At 53.9% G+C, this 17,677-nt stretch overlaps 1 protein-coding gene across 9 annotated transcripts in view; it reads left to right on the forward strand.

The window, feature by feature from the left end:
- RALGPS1 (Ral GEF with PH domain and SH3 binding motif 1) overlaps positions 1-17,677 on the forward strand; it is a 191,865-nt gene that overhangs the window by 140,425 nt on the left and 33,763 nt on the right. The gene's annotated exons all lie outside the window — the stretch shown is intronic.

The following is a 17,677-nucleotide window of genomic DNA, read 5'->3' on the forward strand; positions in this document are numbered from 1 at the left end:
GACCACTCTCCACACACTTGGATGAGCCTCATGCATAAAAGAACTGGCAGAGGAACCCAGGTGTGTGGGACCCGGGGCTGAGATCTCCAAACCTGCACGGTTTGGGACTGGACCTGCCAGTAGCTAGACAGTTACACCCACCAACTGCCGTGTAACCCCAACAATGGCCAGGATCCAGAGATTATCACACTCAGCTCCCGGGAGAGAACAAGGCAGAGTCTCCTACCCTGTGCCTGACTGTCTCCACCAGGGCCCAACAGCTGAAGTCCTCCGGGCCCCAGCCAAGGCCATGCTGGGACCACTCTCCACACACTTGGATGAGCCTCACGCATAAAAGAACTGGCAGAGGAACCCAGGTGTGTGGGACCCGGGGCTGAGATCTCCAAGCCTGCACGGTTTGGGACTGGACCTGCCAGTAGCTAGACAGTTACACCCACCAACTGCCGTGTAACCCCAACAACGGCCAGGATCCAGAGATTATCACACTCAGCTCCCGGAAGCTGACATCTTATCATCTCATTCCTACTTTGGACAAACTGGCAGGCTACCGAATGTAGCCTGCCCACACGGCAGAGTCTGGCAAACTCCCTGTGGCGTACCCAATATGCCAAATACCAGTAACAATGATGGGTCTCATTCTCCTAACCTTGAAAGAGCCTTGAATATGGCACTTTTTTAAAAAATCTCAGGGCTAGGACGAAGGAGACGTTACTGGGGCCTGCTCGAGGCAATCGATGAACAACAGGATGGTCGTGATCGTGATCGTGATTATTATTATTATTTATTATTATTATTATTATTGGGCTGGAGCAATAGCACAGCAGGTAGGGCATTTGCCTTGCACGCAGCCAACACGGCTGACCTGAGTTCGATTCCTCCGCTCCTCTCGGAGAGCCCAGCAAGCTACCGTATCTCGCCCATACAGCAAAACCTGGCAAGCTCCCCATGACGTATTCGATAGGCCAAACACAGTAATAAGTCTTACAATGTTACTGGGCCTGTTCAAGCAAATCGATGAACAACAGGAGGACAGTGATACTGACAGTGATTATTATTATCATTGTTATTATCAGCCCGGCAAGTTACCAAGAGTATCTCGCCCATACGGCAAAGCCTGGCAAGCTCCCAGTGTCATATTCGATATGCTAAAAAAAGTAACAAATCTCACAGTGGAGACATTACTGGTACCCGCTGGAGCAAATCGATGAACAACGGGAGGACAGTGCTACAGTATTATCATTATTATTATTTGGCCTGGATCGTTGATCGATTTGTGTTTTGTTTTAGTTTAAATGTGTGCCCAGGATGTTCCTTTCCGGGAAGCTGCTCAGACCCTTCCCCGGCCAGCTCTGTTCTCGGCCCCCCGCCCCCCCACCCCGCGGATCCTGTGTGTCCTGCCCTGCTGCTCGGCCTCCGGGAGCCCCTGGGCCTCGGGACTCTGGTGCGGCTGAGGCCACTGCTCACGACACGGCCTTCCTGTGGCGTTCCCCGTGTGTCCCATTCTGGGTTTCCTTTCCTCTAGACTGGGGGGAAGCATCTACCCTTGGAGTCTGTTAACAGGAAGCGCCCTGGGGGTCTCGCCTTCCCCCCACTCCCATATAGTCCTGTTCTCTGAGAGTAACGGTCAGCCAGTAGATGTGAGAAGGACCGGAAGGGCCAATTGGAACTTTCCAGAATCCCTCAGAATGGCGTTTCCTAGCTCTGTGCCGGCGCCCGTGAGCCGCGGAGACGGGCCGTGCCTCTGGGTTGGGTCTGAGTTCCGCCTCTGCCCAGCGCATCTCCTGAACACGGTTTCCTTCTCTCTTCGGCCCCAGATCCGGGGTGGGGCTGGGCCAGTCTCTTCTGCGAGTTTGCAGGGGGGCTGCTGCCCAGAGTCCTCGTGGCTGCTACTGGCCGCTCCTTCTGGGTTCTGTGTGGGAGCTACATTAGAGAGAGGGCAGACAGACAGACAGACAGAGCACTCCGCTTCCTCCCCCAGGTGCAGAGAGCCCCTGACGAACCCAGCTAGGAGTTGGAAAGCCAGGGACAGCGCAAGGTGGCTCCCTCCCGCTCTCCCCACGCCACCGGCAACCTGCTGTTTGACCGCGGGCAGGCCCTGGGGCCCCCCAGAGTTGGGCACCGTGCTCCCGGCAGGAGCTACCGTGCTCCCGTGCATCATCCCTGGGTCTGGTGTTAAGGACGACAGTGTCCTTTCAGCCTTGTGGCCGCAGTGTACACTCCACGCCTCTGTAGGTGCCTCAGTGGTTCTGCGCAGCCCCCAGGGGGTCGGGCTGCACCCACTGGCGATGTTCAGCACCCAAGTCTGCCACCCACAGACCCCTCACACCCTGGTTCTCCATTGCTGAGAACCCTTCCACTGGTGTCCCCAACTCCCTCAGGTGACTGTGATCCGGGAGGTGAAGGGCAGGAGCCGTAGAGACAGGGTCCGAGGAGAGATGCTGAGGCTGGGCTGGGCCCGGGGCTCAGGCTTCTGGCTTCATTCCCCAGGAGGGAGGGTGGAGTCTGGCAGGTAGGTTCGGGGGCGGGCATGGTAGAAGCAGGTAGAATCTTCTACCTGGAAAGGCGGAAGCGGACCCCCTTCCTTGCCAGCTGGTTCTGTGCCCACCCTGAGCTGGGAGGGGCGGGCTTCAGCGCCCCCCGCTGGTGGGACTGAGCACTGCGGGCCCCCCGCCCCCAGTGAGACCCACCGCAGACCCTGTGGATCCAGCCTGGTGCTTGTACAAGGGAGTTGTGAGCGGCAGGGGGGTGGGGATGGGAGAGGGTACCGTGTGTGTACTGTGTCACCCAGAGAAAAGCCACATGGAGCAAGAGGAGGGTGAGACAGTCCCCGGGAACCCACAGCCTTGCCAGGAAAGGTGGCAGATGACCAGCACCCTTGAACCTCCCGCAAACTGCAGATTCGGGCTCCCTCGCTTGCTGCCTCTAAGGGGCCCTGTTCCTGGCCCACTGCATGTGCCTGCCTAGCGGCGGAGTCGCGGCGTGGACCGAGCTAACCCTCCAAGAATCTGTTGCCTGCCTTCGAGAAATTAGGGGGTTGGTGATTGAGGGATCAAATGTCCCGTTTTCTGGCCGTTTCCACTGAGTAATGCATAAATTGCCTTCGCCTCCCATTACCATCAGCGAGACGTAGAGGCCGGGTTCAGCACCGCGGCTGAGCCAGTGAGCGCATCAGGGGAAACGGAAAGCGCTGGAGCGCCGTGAGCTCACCCCCTGGCCAGGGGCCTGGTGGCCTCGGATGTCCAGGGCCCTTTCTGTGCACAGTAGCGGCGCCCGGAGCCAGGGCTGGAAAGACAAGCCCCGGAGTGTTTTCCTTGGCCCACGGGCAGCCTCGGTCCTACCAATCGGGGCAGGTTTCAGAGCGTTCGCTGGAAGAAATCTCCCGCATTTCCTTCCCTCTGCGGGAAGACGGAGAGACAGAGGGACACGGGACTGTCGCCAGCGGGGCAGCCAAGCAGGGGCATCGCGGCGGCCAAGACAGAGTCGTGTCCAGGGGCCAGACACCCGCCCACCAGCCCCCCATCCGCAGACGTCTGCGCCCTTCCTGTGAAGGTCCGGGGGCCAGCCCCAGAGAACGCAGAGCCGGGCAGACGCAGCCCTCACCCTCATGGTCCGGAGATGCAGCCGACCCACCCCTGCCAGGCTGAAATGCAGGGACGAGTGGGGGAGCCGGAGCAGAGATGCCGGCGGATCCGCCCTGGCCTGGCGCTCTCTGTGGAGTTTTCTCTTTCCCTTGGGTGGGGGACAAGAGACTGGGAGAAAGACAGTAGGGGCCTGGAGGCGAGTGTGTGGCAGCCCCGAGAGCAGTTTCTTTCCTGAGTGGGTTATGGTGGGGGATGGGGAGCGGAGGGGCGCTGGACCCTGGAAGCAGGGCTGAGCCCTGGGGTTGCTCAGGGACTGTATTTCTGAAAAAGGAGAACTCTGTAGGCCAAATTAGTTTGGGAATCCTGGCCCGAAAGGGGAAGGAAGGAAGAGAAGTAGGAAGGAAGGGAAGGAGGGAGGGAGGGAGGAAGGAAGGGAGGGAGGGAAGATAGGAAGGGGAGGAAGGGGGAGGAAATGGATCTTGCTCTTGTGTATAAAAGTTGCATCTCTATGAAGAGAGGCTAAAAGGCTAAAATACTTGTAAAATTACATTTCTCCTTCCCATCCCCTCACTCATGTGTATGTGTCTGATCATTCCTCATTTTTGCACTTAAGATGCATCACCGGTATCTTCCTGTGTTCATTCTTAATTTCTTAATTTTTGGGGGGGGAGGTCACACCCGGCGATGCTCAGGGTTTACTCCCGGCTCTGCACTCAGGAATTACCCCTGGCGGTGCTCAGGGGACCATATGGGATGTTGGGAATCGAACCCGAGTCGGCCGCATGCAAGGCAAATGCCCTACCCACTGTGCTATCACTCCAGCCCCTTTTTTTTTTAATTTTAAAAAAATTTTTGCCTTATTCATTCTTAGACATCTATTTAATCTTAGAGTCATGATATTCCACTGCTTGGGTTTTTTTTTTTAATCATTTATCTAGCCCTTGTACGTGTTCACGGTTACCAGTGACGCACGCAGAGGCTGCATGAAGATTCTTTGTTTAGAGTTGCCAATTCGTAGGCATTTGGCCGTCGAATGAATGTCCATGAGCTCAGTGGCTGGGCCCTGGTAAGCGCATATTTGAAATTTCTGACCCTGGCGGCCAGCTTCTCCGCCCAGAGTTGCTTATTGCCTTCTCTCCCATCAGCCGTGCAGAGGAGTGACCAGCCCTCATGCCCCCCTCAACACCTTCCTCACCTCTGCCCATTGCAGTGGCATACAAAGTCTGTTCAGTTGGTGCCTCTTTAATTATTAGCTGGCTGGAGCAATAGCACAGCGGGTAGGGCGTTTGCCTTGCAAGCGGCCAGCCTGGCCAACCCAAGTTCGATTCCTCTGCCCCTCTCGGAGAGCCCAGCAAGCTACCGAGAGTATCTCGCCCACACGGCAAAGCCTGGCAAGCTCCCTGTGACGTATTCGATATGCCAGACACAGTAACAGTTGTCACAATGGAGACGTTACTGGGCCTGCTCGAGCAAATCGATGAACAATGGGAGGACAGTGACAGTGACAGTTATTAGCAGGCAGGGCCATCGTCCAAGCCCCTTGAATCTGACTTTTAAGCACCTTGCTTTCTCTTGTTTTGGGGCCACACCAGATGGTACTCAGGTGTTACTTTTGGCTCTGCACTTAGGAATTACTCCTGGCGGTGCCCCGGGGACCATATGGGTTGTTGGATCGAACCAGGAAAGGCAAATGCACTACCCCCTGTACTATCTTATTCCATGGCTTTGTAGTTGTTTTTGTTTTTTGGGGGGGTCACACCCAGCAATGCACAGGGGTTACTCCTGATTCATGCACTCAGGAATTACTCCTGGCAGTGCTTGGGGGATGCTGGGAATCGAACCCAGGTTGGGTCGCATGTAAGGCAAACACCCTACCCGCTGTGCTATCACTCCAGCCCCCATCCATGGCTTTGTTTATACGGCAGAAGCTCTTCATCTCCTGAGAACCAGCCATCAGTCGCGAACATTTTCCACCCGGACGTGAGTCCCTCCACCTTGTGGATAGAATTTCCGGGGCCCTGCGGGAGCACATACATTTCTTTCCCACGGAGTCTGACATTCCCGTCTTCTTATTTCTGGCTTGGGTTTCTTCTGGGATTTTTCTCTCTCCTCCACCTCCATGGGAAGGAAAGGAGGGACGTTCAGCCTTGCATTTTCCTAAGCTGATAACCATTTGCTGCTGTTTTCTGACCTCCCCCCCATTGGTTTAAAATGGTCTTGAGGGGGCTGGAGCGATAGCACAGCGGGTAGGGTGTTTGCCTTGCACGTGGCTGACCCGGGTTCGATTCCCAGCATCCCATATGGTCCCCTGAGCACCGCCAGGAGTAATTCCTGAGTGCAGAGCCAGGAGTAACCCCTGTGCATCACTGGGTGTGACCCAAAAAGCAAAATAAAATAAAAATAAAATGTTCTTGAGGGGGCTGGAGCGATAGCACAGCGGGTAGGGCATTTGCCTTGCACACAGCCGACCTGGGTTCAATTTCCAGCACCCCTTATGGTCCCCTGAGCACTGCCAGGAGTGATTCCTGAGTGCAGAGCCAGGAGTAACCCCTGTGAAATGCTGGGAATGACCCAAAAAGCAAAATAAAATAAAATAAAAATGTTCTTGAGTTCCTGGGTCTGGGTCGCTCATACTTGGTGGTGGACTTGTGCGCGCGTGCGCGCACTCACACACTCACACAGCTGCACAGGAACCAGTGCCCAGTAAGGGGAAGCTGGGAGGATGTTTGCAACAAGGTGTTTTCTGGCTCTCTCATCTTGCAACATTTGCAACAAGGTATCTCTCGCTCTAGCATGACAGCCCACCTCGGAACTCGGTCTTGAAGTTGGCTGCAGCTCCTTTGTGAATTAGGTCCTACCGATGGATGTCCTTCCAAGGCTGCCTTTCCCATCTAAGAATAGCTCCCATGTGTGTACCGTCTTCTTTTACAGTCTTCAGATATTTTCACACCCGTCGTTTTGTGTTTCTTTTTTTCCCCCCTCCATTGCCAAAGTGTTAAACATTCTCATCATGAAAAATGAAACTAGAGGGGAGCTGTAGAGGGGAGTTCCCGGTCTGTGTTTTTGTGACGGTACAGTGCATTCTTTGAAGGTGCACCACCAGTGCAGGATCAGTGTCACGACAATCACGACCATCCTATTGTTCGTCGATTGCCTCGAGCAGGCCCCAGTAACGTCTCCTTCGTCCTAGCCCTGAGATTTTTTTAAAAAGTGCCATATTCAAGGCTCTTTCAGGGTTAGGAGAATGAGACCCATCATTGTTACTGGTATTTGGCATATTGGGTACACCACAGGTAGTTTGCCAGACTCTGCCGTGTGGGCAGATTACATTCGGTAGCCTGCCAGTTTGTCCAAAGTAGGAATGAGATGATAAGATGTCAGCTTCCGGGAGCTGAGTGTGATAATCTCTGGATCCTGGCCATTGTTGGGGTTACACGGCAGTTGGTGGTTGCAACTGTCTAGCTACTGGCAGGTCCAGTCCCAGACCATGCAGGCTTGGAGATCTCAGCTCCGGGTCCCACACACCTGGGTTCCTCTGCCAGTTCTTTTATGCGTGAGGCTCATCCAAGTGTGTGGAGAGTGGTCCCAGCATGGCCTTGGCTGGGGCCCGGAGGACTTCAGCTATTGGGCCCTGGTGGAGACAGTCAGGCACAGGGTAGGAGACTCTGCCTTGTTCTCTCCCGGAGCTGAGTGTAGGATCGGTATAGAGTTCATTTTTGTGTGTCAGAACCGTCTACCCAGGGGTGCTCAGGGTTTACCCTGGCTCTGTGTTCAGGGCTCACTCCCAGTGGGGATTGGAGGAACTGGGAACCATATGGGTGCTGGGGATCAAACCCAGGTCCGCCACATGCAAGACAAATGCCCTACCCACTGTCTCTCTCCAGTCCTGTGTATAGTTAATTTTAATAAAGTTTATATCATCTTCATGTGAAATGAGTATAATTTGTATAGGTCCTAGTATGTCTTTTTAAGTTATTCTGAGGCGCTTGTGTGTTTTTAACTATGTATAATCTCTTCCCTTTGTTTATTTGTAAGCATGTATAATCTCTTCCCTCATCCTCCCATCTTCTGACTGATGATTGCTGGGTAAAAATGCAGTTAGTGGGGGGCAGAGCAGTAAGACAGTTGGTAAGGCGCTTGTCTTATATGCAGCCTACCCGGGTTCTATCCCCAGCGTCCCATATGGTCTCCCAAGCACTGCCAGGAGTTATTCCTGAGTGCAGAGCCAGGAGTAATCCTTGAGCATTGCTGGGTATGCCCCAAAAAGAGCAACAAAAAAAAAAGCTGTTATTGATTTATATGTACACTCAATTTGAATATTCTTTTGGTCTTTAGTGTTGCTCATTGTTTATTCTAGAGGATATCATTATGCAAGCCATGTGATGACTGATTGTATCACCCCCAGATGGTGTTTATTCCATTCTGACAGTCCATTTCCTAATCTTGTCTTATTTCTATGGCTTGGTCATCCAGAAGGGAGTTGAACCATAACAGAATGGTGGATCATCTTGACCTGTTCTTTCAAATAGAATTTTATCTCAGTAGTGAGAGCACTGTTTGCATGTTTCAGCCCTGCCTCCTCGTTCCCATTACAAAAACCTGCTCAGTGATTTATTGGGAATGGATAGTAAAGTTCTCAATGACTATTCAATATCTTTCAAGACCGTCTGTTGAAATGTTGAAATATCGTTGTACTCCTGTAATGTTTTGCTTTGTTATTTCTTAATGTATGTCTGATTCGGGGCTGGAGTGATAGCACAGCGGGTAGGGCGTTTGCCTTGCACGCGGCCAACCCGGGTTTGATTCCCAGCATCCCATATGGTCCCCTGAGCACCGCCAGGAGTAATTCCTGAGTGCAGAACCAGGAGTAACCCCTGTGCATCGCTGGGTGTGACCCAAAAAGCCAAAAAGCAATATATATATGTATATGTGTATATATATATACATATATATGATTCATTTTGTTCGTAGTAGTCTAAAGCATTGGCGAGCTTCATTTAAACTGATTAGCTGACAAGTTATTTGAGATCTGTGAAGCGTTGTGTATCCTGAGGAGCTTGGGCCCTTTTTTATACATTCTCTTGCCAGGCTCTAGTTTCATCATTCTGTGAGAGTCATAAAAAGAGCAACAAGTATTTCTGACTTCTCTAGGCTCAGAAACGGTTGAACTGATGTTCCATTTTAAGACTCGATGGGTGGTTTCCATACAACCATTTGGATGTTCTATTTTTTTTTAATGGCAGTATCTGGCTCAATAATGCTAATATTTTTCTCTTTGGGTAACTTGAAGGGTATTTTTTTTTAACCACTTCTTGAGAAAATTTTGGGAAGCAAGACTTTCTTAGTAAGCACCCTGTGCATCTAGGCTTCCAAGTGTCTTGGCATAGAAGTGACACATGCCTCTGTGTCAACACCTCTATATTTGGGGCCCTGCTCCGCACCCTCACCCTGCACATCTGTGCCGACTTTCTCTACTTTCTCCCCATTGCACACACCCAAGGACGTTATTTCCAGAGAGCTCACTTTCCCTTTTCTGTGTCACACTGGAAGACTTTTGACTTGTGACTTCTGCTTTTATAACTTCATTTGTTCTCACCTAATTTTCTCTGCCCTTTTTTCCTTTTAAGTTCTCCGTCATGAACACCAGGTTCTCTTTTGGTTTTTTTTTTTTAATCTTAATTATGAATTTAGGTTGTGTGTGGGTGGGTGGGGCAGTAGATATTACTCTGTGTCGAATTCTCTGCCTTGAACTGCAGCTTCTGTGCAGGCTGTTTTTATTTCCATTTCTTCTTGTGTCTCTAAATTATCTGGAGTGTTTCTCCCCCTCCCCGCCCCCCCACTCCCCTCTCCACCCCCTTTTCTTTCCAGTGGGGCTTATTTTTAACGTGTGTGTGTTTTATTTTACGACGGGGGCAGGGGGAGGGAGTGGAGCTGCCCCGAGCTTACCCAGACCACATGGATTATGAGTATGGGAGGTACGATTTCCCCCAAAGGAAAAAGCAAGGCCTGTTTCCAAGAGGCTGGGGAATGGATGTGGGGCGACCGCAGCCGACTCCTTGCCCCTGCCAGCCGCGTGGTCGCAGGGCTGCGTGAGATAGCTCACGTCATGTCCTTGGCACGGCTCGAGTCACCGTCACCACACGGATGGAGGTGGTCTCCGCCCTGCCCTGCAGAACTGCAGTGCTGGGATGGAGGGGTAGAGGCAGGGGTGTAGGCGGGGAGAGAACATGAGAAAGAGCAGGTCACCTCCCTGCACCTGTCGGTGCCCAGGGACCCTGGTGGGCAGGGAAGTGGGCTGCAGGTTGGGTCCTCCTCGGGGGGCCGGGTCTTCAGGCGTCTGCCGGGTTTACATGAGTGATCCCTGAGCCCACACACCCAGAAATGAGCCCAGCCACCTACTCAAGTGTGACTTGCACCTAGCCCCGGCCGTGTCCTAGGACCCCCAGCGTGAGACCCCCCTTTCCACAGACCTCAGAGACACACGTCTCCGCCCTAGCAGGCCTGCTAGGCCCTTCCTGTCGGGAGCGAGCGAGCCGATGTGGAGTCGGGGTTCTGCCTGCGTAACCCCAGTCAGGGACGCTCCCCCCTCCACCCCAGGGCTGGCCACCTGGGACTGGGCACTGTGATGGCCTTGTGAGGGCCCGTGGCAGAAGCCCTGGCGGGCCGCAGCTCTGCAGTTTCACTGGGATCAGAATAGTGGGCCCAAGGCCCGCCCGGGGGGGGGGCAGGGTGGGGACAGGCCTCATTTCTGAGGTTTGGACGTGAATCTTCTCGAGACTGAACAGGAGCACATGGGGTGGCGGGGAAACCTTTCATCTCGACTCCAACAGGGAAAGGGAAAAACGGGACGCTCAGGACGGGGAGGTGGCGGCGAGGGTTTTTCCCCTCAGCACAGCAGAATTTCCCCCGTCAGATAGATAACTGTGTGCCAGGAACCCCAGGCGTGCCCAGAGGGCCGGGCGCTGGGCAGGGAAAGGTGGAACAAGAGAGCAGTGAAGCGGCGGGCGGGCCCTGGAGCCTGGGTGTCCCCGGGCTAAGAGAAGGGTCTGTTCAGTCCTCGCTCACCCAGGCCAGGGCGCCATGGACACCCCGGTGGGCGGCCTGGACTCTGTCGGGAAGGTTTGGCCCCAGCCTGGCTGCAGAGCGCACCCCCCACGGGGCAAGCCGGGGGCTGCCCTGGGCGCTCTGCCCTGCCGGGCGGTCTGGCTGGAACCAGCTCTGCCACCGCAAGAGTGTCACCAGACCCGTGTTCGCCTCCTGGGAGGTCCCACTGCAGGCGGGCAAGCCGCTGGTGTCCTGGGGGGGCTCCTCGTCCCTGAGCCAGCCAGTGGCCTCAGACCCCCACCCGCAGCCTGGGTCTCTGTCCCATTCCTTGGCGTCATGCAGGAAGCTCCCCGGTGCCCCGTATGCAGCCCCCGGGCTCTCGGGGATGTCACGTGTCCTCTTCCTGCCGTGTGAAGCGGGGACATGGGGCACACGTGGGGCATGTTGTGCCAGTGGCCACGGGGATGGGCAAAGCCGGTCACTCTTGCCTCGTCTCTGCTTCTCCTGGTCAGCCCGGCTCTGGCACACTCAGCCCTCTGCCTGCGGGGCCAGCTAGCCAGTCCTGTGGCCGTCCATCCAAACCAGGCCAGGAGCAGTGTCTGACCACCCAGCTGGGCTCTCCCAACCCAGATGGAAGCTCCCGGGCCCGGCCCGGTGGAGAGGGCAGCCGGCACGAGAGCAGCCTGTGGACACTGTCTGTGGGCACTCTCCTCCCCCGCGGGGTTGTCCTCCTGTCGCTGCCAGGGAGCCTGGTTCTGGCTCGGGGTCAGCTCAGCCCCTGGGCCAGAGACCGCTCGCAACCACCCCGACCCAGGGTTGCCGGAGGCCACCCAGACGTTGCGCCCAGCGCGGAGCTGGGACTGGCTCCACACCCCACACTCTCTCCCACTGAGACCACAGCCGCCTGTCACGTGGCAGAGCGGGCAGGGTGCCCAGGGCCGGGTGGGCAGAGAGGCCCGGCGGGTGCCGGGAGGCGGTGGATGGTGCCCAAGGGGACCGCATCGTGGGGAAGCTCGGGAGCAGAGTGACCGCCGTGGGGAAGCCAGGCTGGGAACGACACAAACCCGGTTTCCTGGGGCTCAGAATAGGCCTGGGGGGTCAGGGGGACCCTCTGCCTTCTCCAGCCTCATGCCAACTGTCCTTAGGACCCCTCTCAGGTCCCAAGCAGCCTGGCTCAGAGAAGCCCCTCACTGTCACCCAGCGGCATCCTCATCATTATGATGAGGGCGGTGACGAAGAACCCAGGGCCTCCTGCCTGCAAGGCGCCAGTTCACGGCTGGGCCCCATCCATGGCCGCCCAGTTTCGATATATTATTTTCTTTTCTTTTTGGGTCACATCCCGTGATGCACAGGGGTTACTCCTGGCTCTGCACTCCGGAATTACTCCTGGCGGTGCTCGGGGGACCATATGGGATGCTGGGAATCGAACCCAGGTCACCCGTGTGCAAGGCAAACACCCTACCCGCCGTGCTATCTCTCCAGCCCCCCAGTTCTGATATTTTTATCCTCACTTGCCCCTCAGTGTCCCCGTCTCCGACTGCATAGTGAGGGCAGCCATGCACTTCCCGAGGTTGTGCTGTGCTCCCACGTGTCCCAGAAATCCGTCAGAGAAACAGGCGCCCACACTCGCGAGATGGGCAGAAGAGTGGGCTCTGGTGCCGCCTGCCAGCTGGACCCGGTTAGTGCCAGAACGGGCTGTGCCTCAGATGTGGGTCACACAGAGCTCTGGGACACCCCGGTTCTCTGGGGGCGATTTTCTCATAGCACACACACACAGGGGTCGCTAATGGGCGGGCGGGGGCGAATGCATTCTGCTTTGGGTTCCCCGTAGGCGTTTGCTGGTTGTTTCCGCGACCCCCGTTCTGTCCTGCTGAAGCGGCCACATCGGTCTGGCTCTCTGGCTCAGTTTCGCCTGGGGCTTTCTGATTTGTGCTCGTTGGTCCTCACGCCGCTCCTGGCCTGGCTCCCTCCAAGTCCTCCCTCTCGGTTCCCGCTGCTGCTCCTGAATCCACACGACCAGTGACAGAGATCTTCCTTCATCTCCTGATAGTTCACATCCACCAACAGCCCCGGCCTGGGGGCAGGACGGTGCGCCCCGCGCTTCCTCCTGGGAACAGTTCACAGTCTGATGGGGGAGACGAGCTCTCCCTCTGCCCGAGACTCCCACGGATTGTCACCAAATCGCAGGAGTGTGCTAGCCACACGGAGGCCTCGTGACGCACCTGGCCAAGTCCAGTGGGGGAGGCGATTGTTCACAGCCGATGCTTTAGGCTCCTGAATGGCTCCCGGAATGGGCGATTCCCAGCCCTGAACAGGCTCTCACGTGTGTGTGCAGTGCTGCTCTCTGCGGGCTGATGCCATGGCCCGGAGCACTGTTACGGGGGGGGGGGGGGTGAATGGCTCCTTCTGGGGAGGGTCTGTCCAGGCCTCACCTCTGCTCAGGGTCCCTGGCCGCTCCGTGACAGCAGAGCCTGCCACCAGGCTGGTGCCCAGGCCCCGCTACCAGACCAGCACGCTGTGATCTGAGCCCCCTGCAGGAAGCGGTCTTGGAGGAAAAGCAGGTTCTGTGTTTTTCTGGGGGCCTGGGACGGATCCCGAACAGGCCTCGCCCAGCTTCTACCTGTGACTTGTTCCAACCAGCCCAGGGGGGTGGACGGGGGGGCTCCGAGTGGGCAAGGAGGGTCTGTTGATGCCATATTGTATCCTGTGGCAGCACCGTCCTCTCTCTGATGCTCTGACATGCGTCAGCCCCGGGCGGGGCCCCCCTGCCTCTCCATGCTGATTGGCTTTTTACCTGTCATCTCCTCGCACTCAGCACAGAGGGTGCTCACATGGCGGTGTGGGCAGCCCTGGCATATTCAGGATGACCGCAGCCGAGTCCTCGGGGAGGACTCTGGAAGAGCGGAGAAGGAAGAGAGGAGACAGCCGTGGGTGTCCGCCCACGGGGCCAGGAGCTGCTGGACAAGGAGAATTATCCCTGATTGCTCTCAAGACTGCAGGATCGCAGTGCCCCTAGAAAGAGAGGAAGTGGAAACGGATCCTCTGAGAAGTGCCAGCATCTGTTTCTGCGATTTAACAGCTTCCCGTAACAATGTGCAGCTATTTTAAAAGCAGACGAATGAGTCACTGTATCCAGCGGCCCCGAGCAGGCAGGAAGCATGCGCCCCAGGGCGGCCGGCGTGGGTCCCATAGTCACCCCTTGGCTCCAACCTGGGGCCGGCTGTGGTCCTCTCTGGGTGCCCCGGCCCTCCTGTGTGAAGTGGTTTGTTGTGGGCGAAATGCAGCGTGCTTCTGAATCTGTGCAAACCCTCCCAGCCTTGGTGCACACACCTGGCCCACTAGTGCATCTGTAATAACCCTTTGTGGGGAAATAGGAAACTTCCTGGCTATACGTTTTCCTTCAGTTACCACTTTGGCCAGGTCCCATCAGTTTTGCTTTGTGTTCTTCTTCCTGTCAGTGTCTTCAGTTAGGTTTCTGTCCTTTCCAAGTTTTTTTTTTTAATTCTTTGGCTAATGAGTGTGCTTGCATATGAAAAAGAGAGAGAGAGAGAGAGAGAGAGAATCTGTGTTTCTCAAGAGGTGAGAATGTTTCCGTACCCATTTTTTTGTTTGTTTTTTGGGTCACACCCAGCGATGCACAGGGTTTACTCCTGGCTCTGAGCTCAGGAATTACTCCTGGCAGTGCTCAGGGAACCATATGGGATGCTGGGAATCGAACCTGGGTCAGCCGTGTGCAAGGCAAACGCCCTACCCACTGTGCTATCGCTCCAGCCCCTCTGTGGCCATTATTAAATCCTAACGTACTAAAGTCAAAGAATGTGATTAATTGCGTTTTCCTTAGAGTCAAGTACATATGTGATCAGTTTTTGTGGGCATTTTACAGGCATTCAAGAAGAATCACATTTTAATTCATGTAAATCCAGGTTTTTACATATCAGCAAGTCCAATCAATGTTGCTGCTCAAATACTATATTCACGCATGCACTCCTCAAACCTGCACAGAGAGATGTATGCTTGCACATACAGACACACGTGTAAATATGCCTGCACGCATGTGGACTTTGCGTGTACAAACAGAAATACTCCGAGGAGAAAACATGCCAGGGGCTGCCTCTCATAGTTGTGGTTTTGCTGAATTCACTTTTTCTTTCTTTTATTTTGTTTGGCTTTGGTTTCAGTTTTTTGGTTTTGGGGCCACACCCAGCTGTGCACAGGGCTTACTCTGGGCTCTGCACTCAGGAATAGCTCCTGGTGGGCTCAGTAGGAGGCTGGGGATCGAACCCAGGTTGGCCATGTGCTAGCAAGCACCCTACTGTACTGTTGCTCCAGCCCCTCATAGCCCAACTCTTCTATCACACATCTCTTAATTTTCTTCTCTGGGTTTTGGCGTCACACCTCAGTGTTCAAGGCTTATCCGTGGCTTTGTGCTCAGGGATCACTCCCAGAGGCTAGGGGACCATATGTGGCACTGGGGATCGAACCAGAAGCTGGCACATATGAAGCCGCCATCTCCCCGTGGTACTGTCTCTCTGGCCCAGGTACTGTCTTGCTTTCCACGCAACCTCAGGTGTGCTATCAGCCTGACCTTCATGCTTTGTACCAAGCTCTGGTGCTTTTGTGATTCCTATTAGTTAGAGGCATGGTGTTGGAACCAAAATCTGGAAAAAAACCGAGTGCTCAAGAACAGATGACTAAATAAAGAAACTGGTACGTTTATACAGTGGAATAGTGTGCAGCTGTTAGAAAAGATGAAGTCATGAAGTTTGCATATAAGTGGATCAACATGAAAGTATCATGTTAAGTGAAATGAGTCAGAAAGAGAGGGACAGACATAGAAAGATTGCACTCTTCTATGGAATATAAAGTATCAGAAGGGGAGACCAACACCAAGAATAGTAGAGGTAAGGACCAGGAGGTTTACTCTAAGACTTGAGAGCCCTGATCAAGCTTCTCAACGGTCATGATCCCAGAGACTCAGGAGCAAATCTCAGAACCCAGCAGATTTTGACAGAAATCCCTCCAGATTTAAGTGTTAAAATTTCGGAATTTCAAAATCAAGCGGCCACTACTGCAGCCACGTGGCATCATATGTTATTCATAACCAGCAATAGAACACAAATTGTCTAGTGTTGCCTTTTCAGCAGACCTGAGTGTTGGGGTCACGGTCCTCCCGTTGTTCATCGATTTGCTTGAGCGGGCCCAGTAATGTCTCCATCATGAGACTTGTTGTTACTGTGTTTGGCATATCGAGTACGTCACGGGGAGCTTGCCAGGCTCTGCCGTGCAGGCGAGATACTCTCGGTAGCTTGCCAGGCTCTCTGAGAGGGGCGGAGGAATCGAACTCGGGTCGGCCATATTGGCTACGTGCAAGGCAAACACCCTACCGCTGTGCTATCGCTCCAGCCCGAGTGTTGGAGTAAAATCTCAAATAATAATGGTGAGTCTGGTGTCGAAATATTGAATGTGATCAAAGTAGAGAGAGAGTAATGTGGAAATCATCTGCCCCACTGGTAGGGGGAGGGTATGGGATGGGGGTGTACTGGGGTTTTTGGTGGTGGAGAATGGGCACTGGTGAAGGTACGGGGGTTTCATTGCATGACCGAGACTTAGACCCGAAAGCTTTGTAATTGCTCTCACAGTGATTCAATAAATAAAATTATAAAAAATGAAAAAAAAAGGTAAGGTGGAGTTCATGCACAATTCAATCAGCTAATCAGTGGCTGAATAAATAGCAGTACTCCTACATAAAACAAAAAAAGACATGGGAGCCAGCCTCAAATGCTGGGGGGAAAAGGCAACTCAGATAGAACAGGGAACACCAAGTAAAGGGTGTTTGGAAGACCCGCTCTGGTTGGGAGATGCTAGCCAAATGTAGGCTATAGATCAAACACAATTGCCACTTAGTGCCTCTGTTGCAAACTCCAACACCCAAAAGAGAGAGAGCAAAAGGGAATGCCCTGCCACAGAGGCGGGGTGGGAGGGGGATAGGGTTGGGGTTGTGGGAGGGATACTGGGATCATTGGTGGTGGAAAATGGGCACTGGTGGGGGGATGGGTATTTGATCATTGTATGACTGAAATGTAAGCATGAAAGTTTGTAAGTCTATAACTGTACCTCACAGTGATTCACTAATTTAAAAAAAAGAAAAAAATAGAGGCATGGTGTTGGACGCGGGAGTTGTACGTGTGACAATGTGTTTACAGACAGATCAGCAAAGTAGGCACGGCACTCAGTGAGTAATAACTATAGAGCTGAAATTCATCCCAAAGCCTGTTCTCTGGCTACGGCAACTCGGACTTAAACATGCAAACGGTGACTGCTGACTTAAAGGGACATTGAAGCAACAACGGAAATATCATCGTTTAATGACAAACACCCAGGTGTCCCCTCGCCTGGCAGTTGCTTTCCTGTTGGCGGACCCACAAAAACACATGTTGCTGAAGCAGGTGTGAGCTGGAAAAGGGGAATTCTTGCCAGCTAAAAAGGAAAAGGTGGGGCCGGAACAATAGCACAGCAGGGAGGGCGTTGCCGACCCGGGTTCGATTCCCAGCATCCCATATGGTCCCCTGAGCACCGCCAGGAGTAACTCCTGAGTGCAGAGCCAGGAGTAATCCCTGTGGATCGCCGGGTATGACCCAAAAACCAAAAAAAAAAAAAAAAAAAAAAAATTAGTAATTTAATTTTTTTTTTTTTTTTTTTTTTTTTTTGCTTTTTGAGTCACATCCAGCGATGCACACAGGTTCCTCCTGGCTCTGCGCTCAGGAGTTACTCCTGGCGGTGCTCAGGGGACCATATGGGATGCTGGGAATCGAACCCGGGTTGGCCGCGTGCAAGGCAAACACCCTACCCGCTGTGCTATCACTCCAGCTCCCTAAATAATTTAAAATTTTAAAAATTAAAAAAAAATAATAAAAAGGAAGAGGAAAGAAAGGGGGGGAGGCGATGAAAGAAAAATTTAAGAATGACCTAGTACGTATGTGAAATCTAGCCCCGGCTCATTGTGGCCGCTACCCCAAGGCCAGGCCACAGTCTGTGTGGGAGCCTGGTGTGGC

This window comes from Sorex fumeus, unplaced genomic scaffold (assembly GCF_029834395.1).
Source record: "Sorex fumeus unplaced genomic scaffold, SorFum_2.1 ptg000233l, whole genome shotgun sequence".
Classification (NCBI taxonomy): Eukaryota; Metazoa; Chordata; class Mammalia; order Eulipotyphla; family Soricidae; genus Sorex; species Sorex fumeus.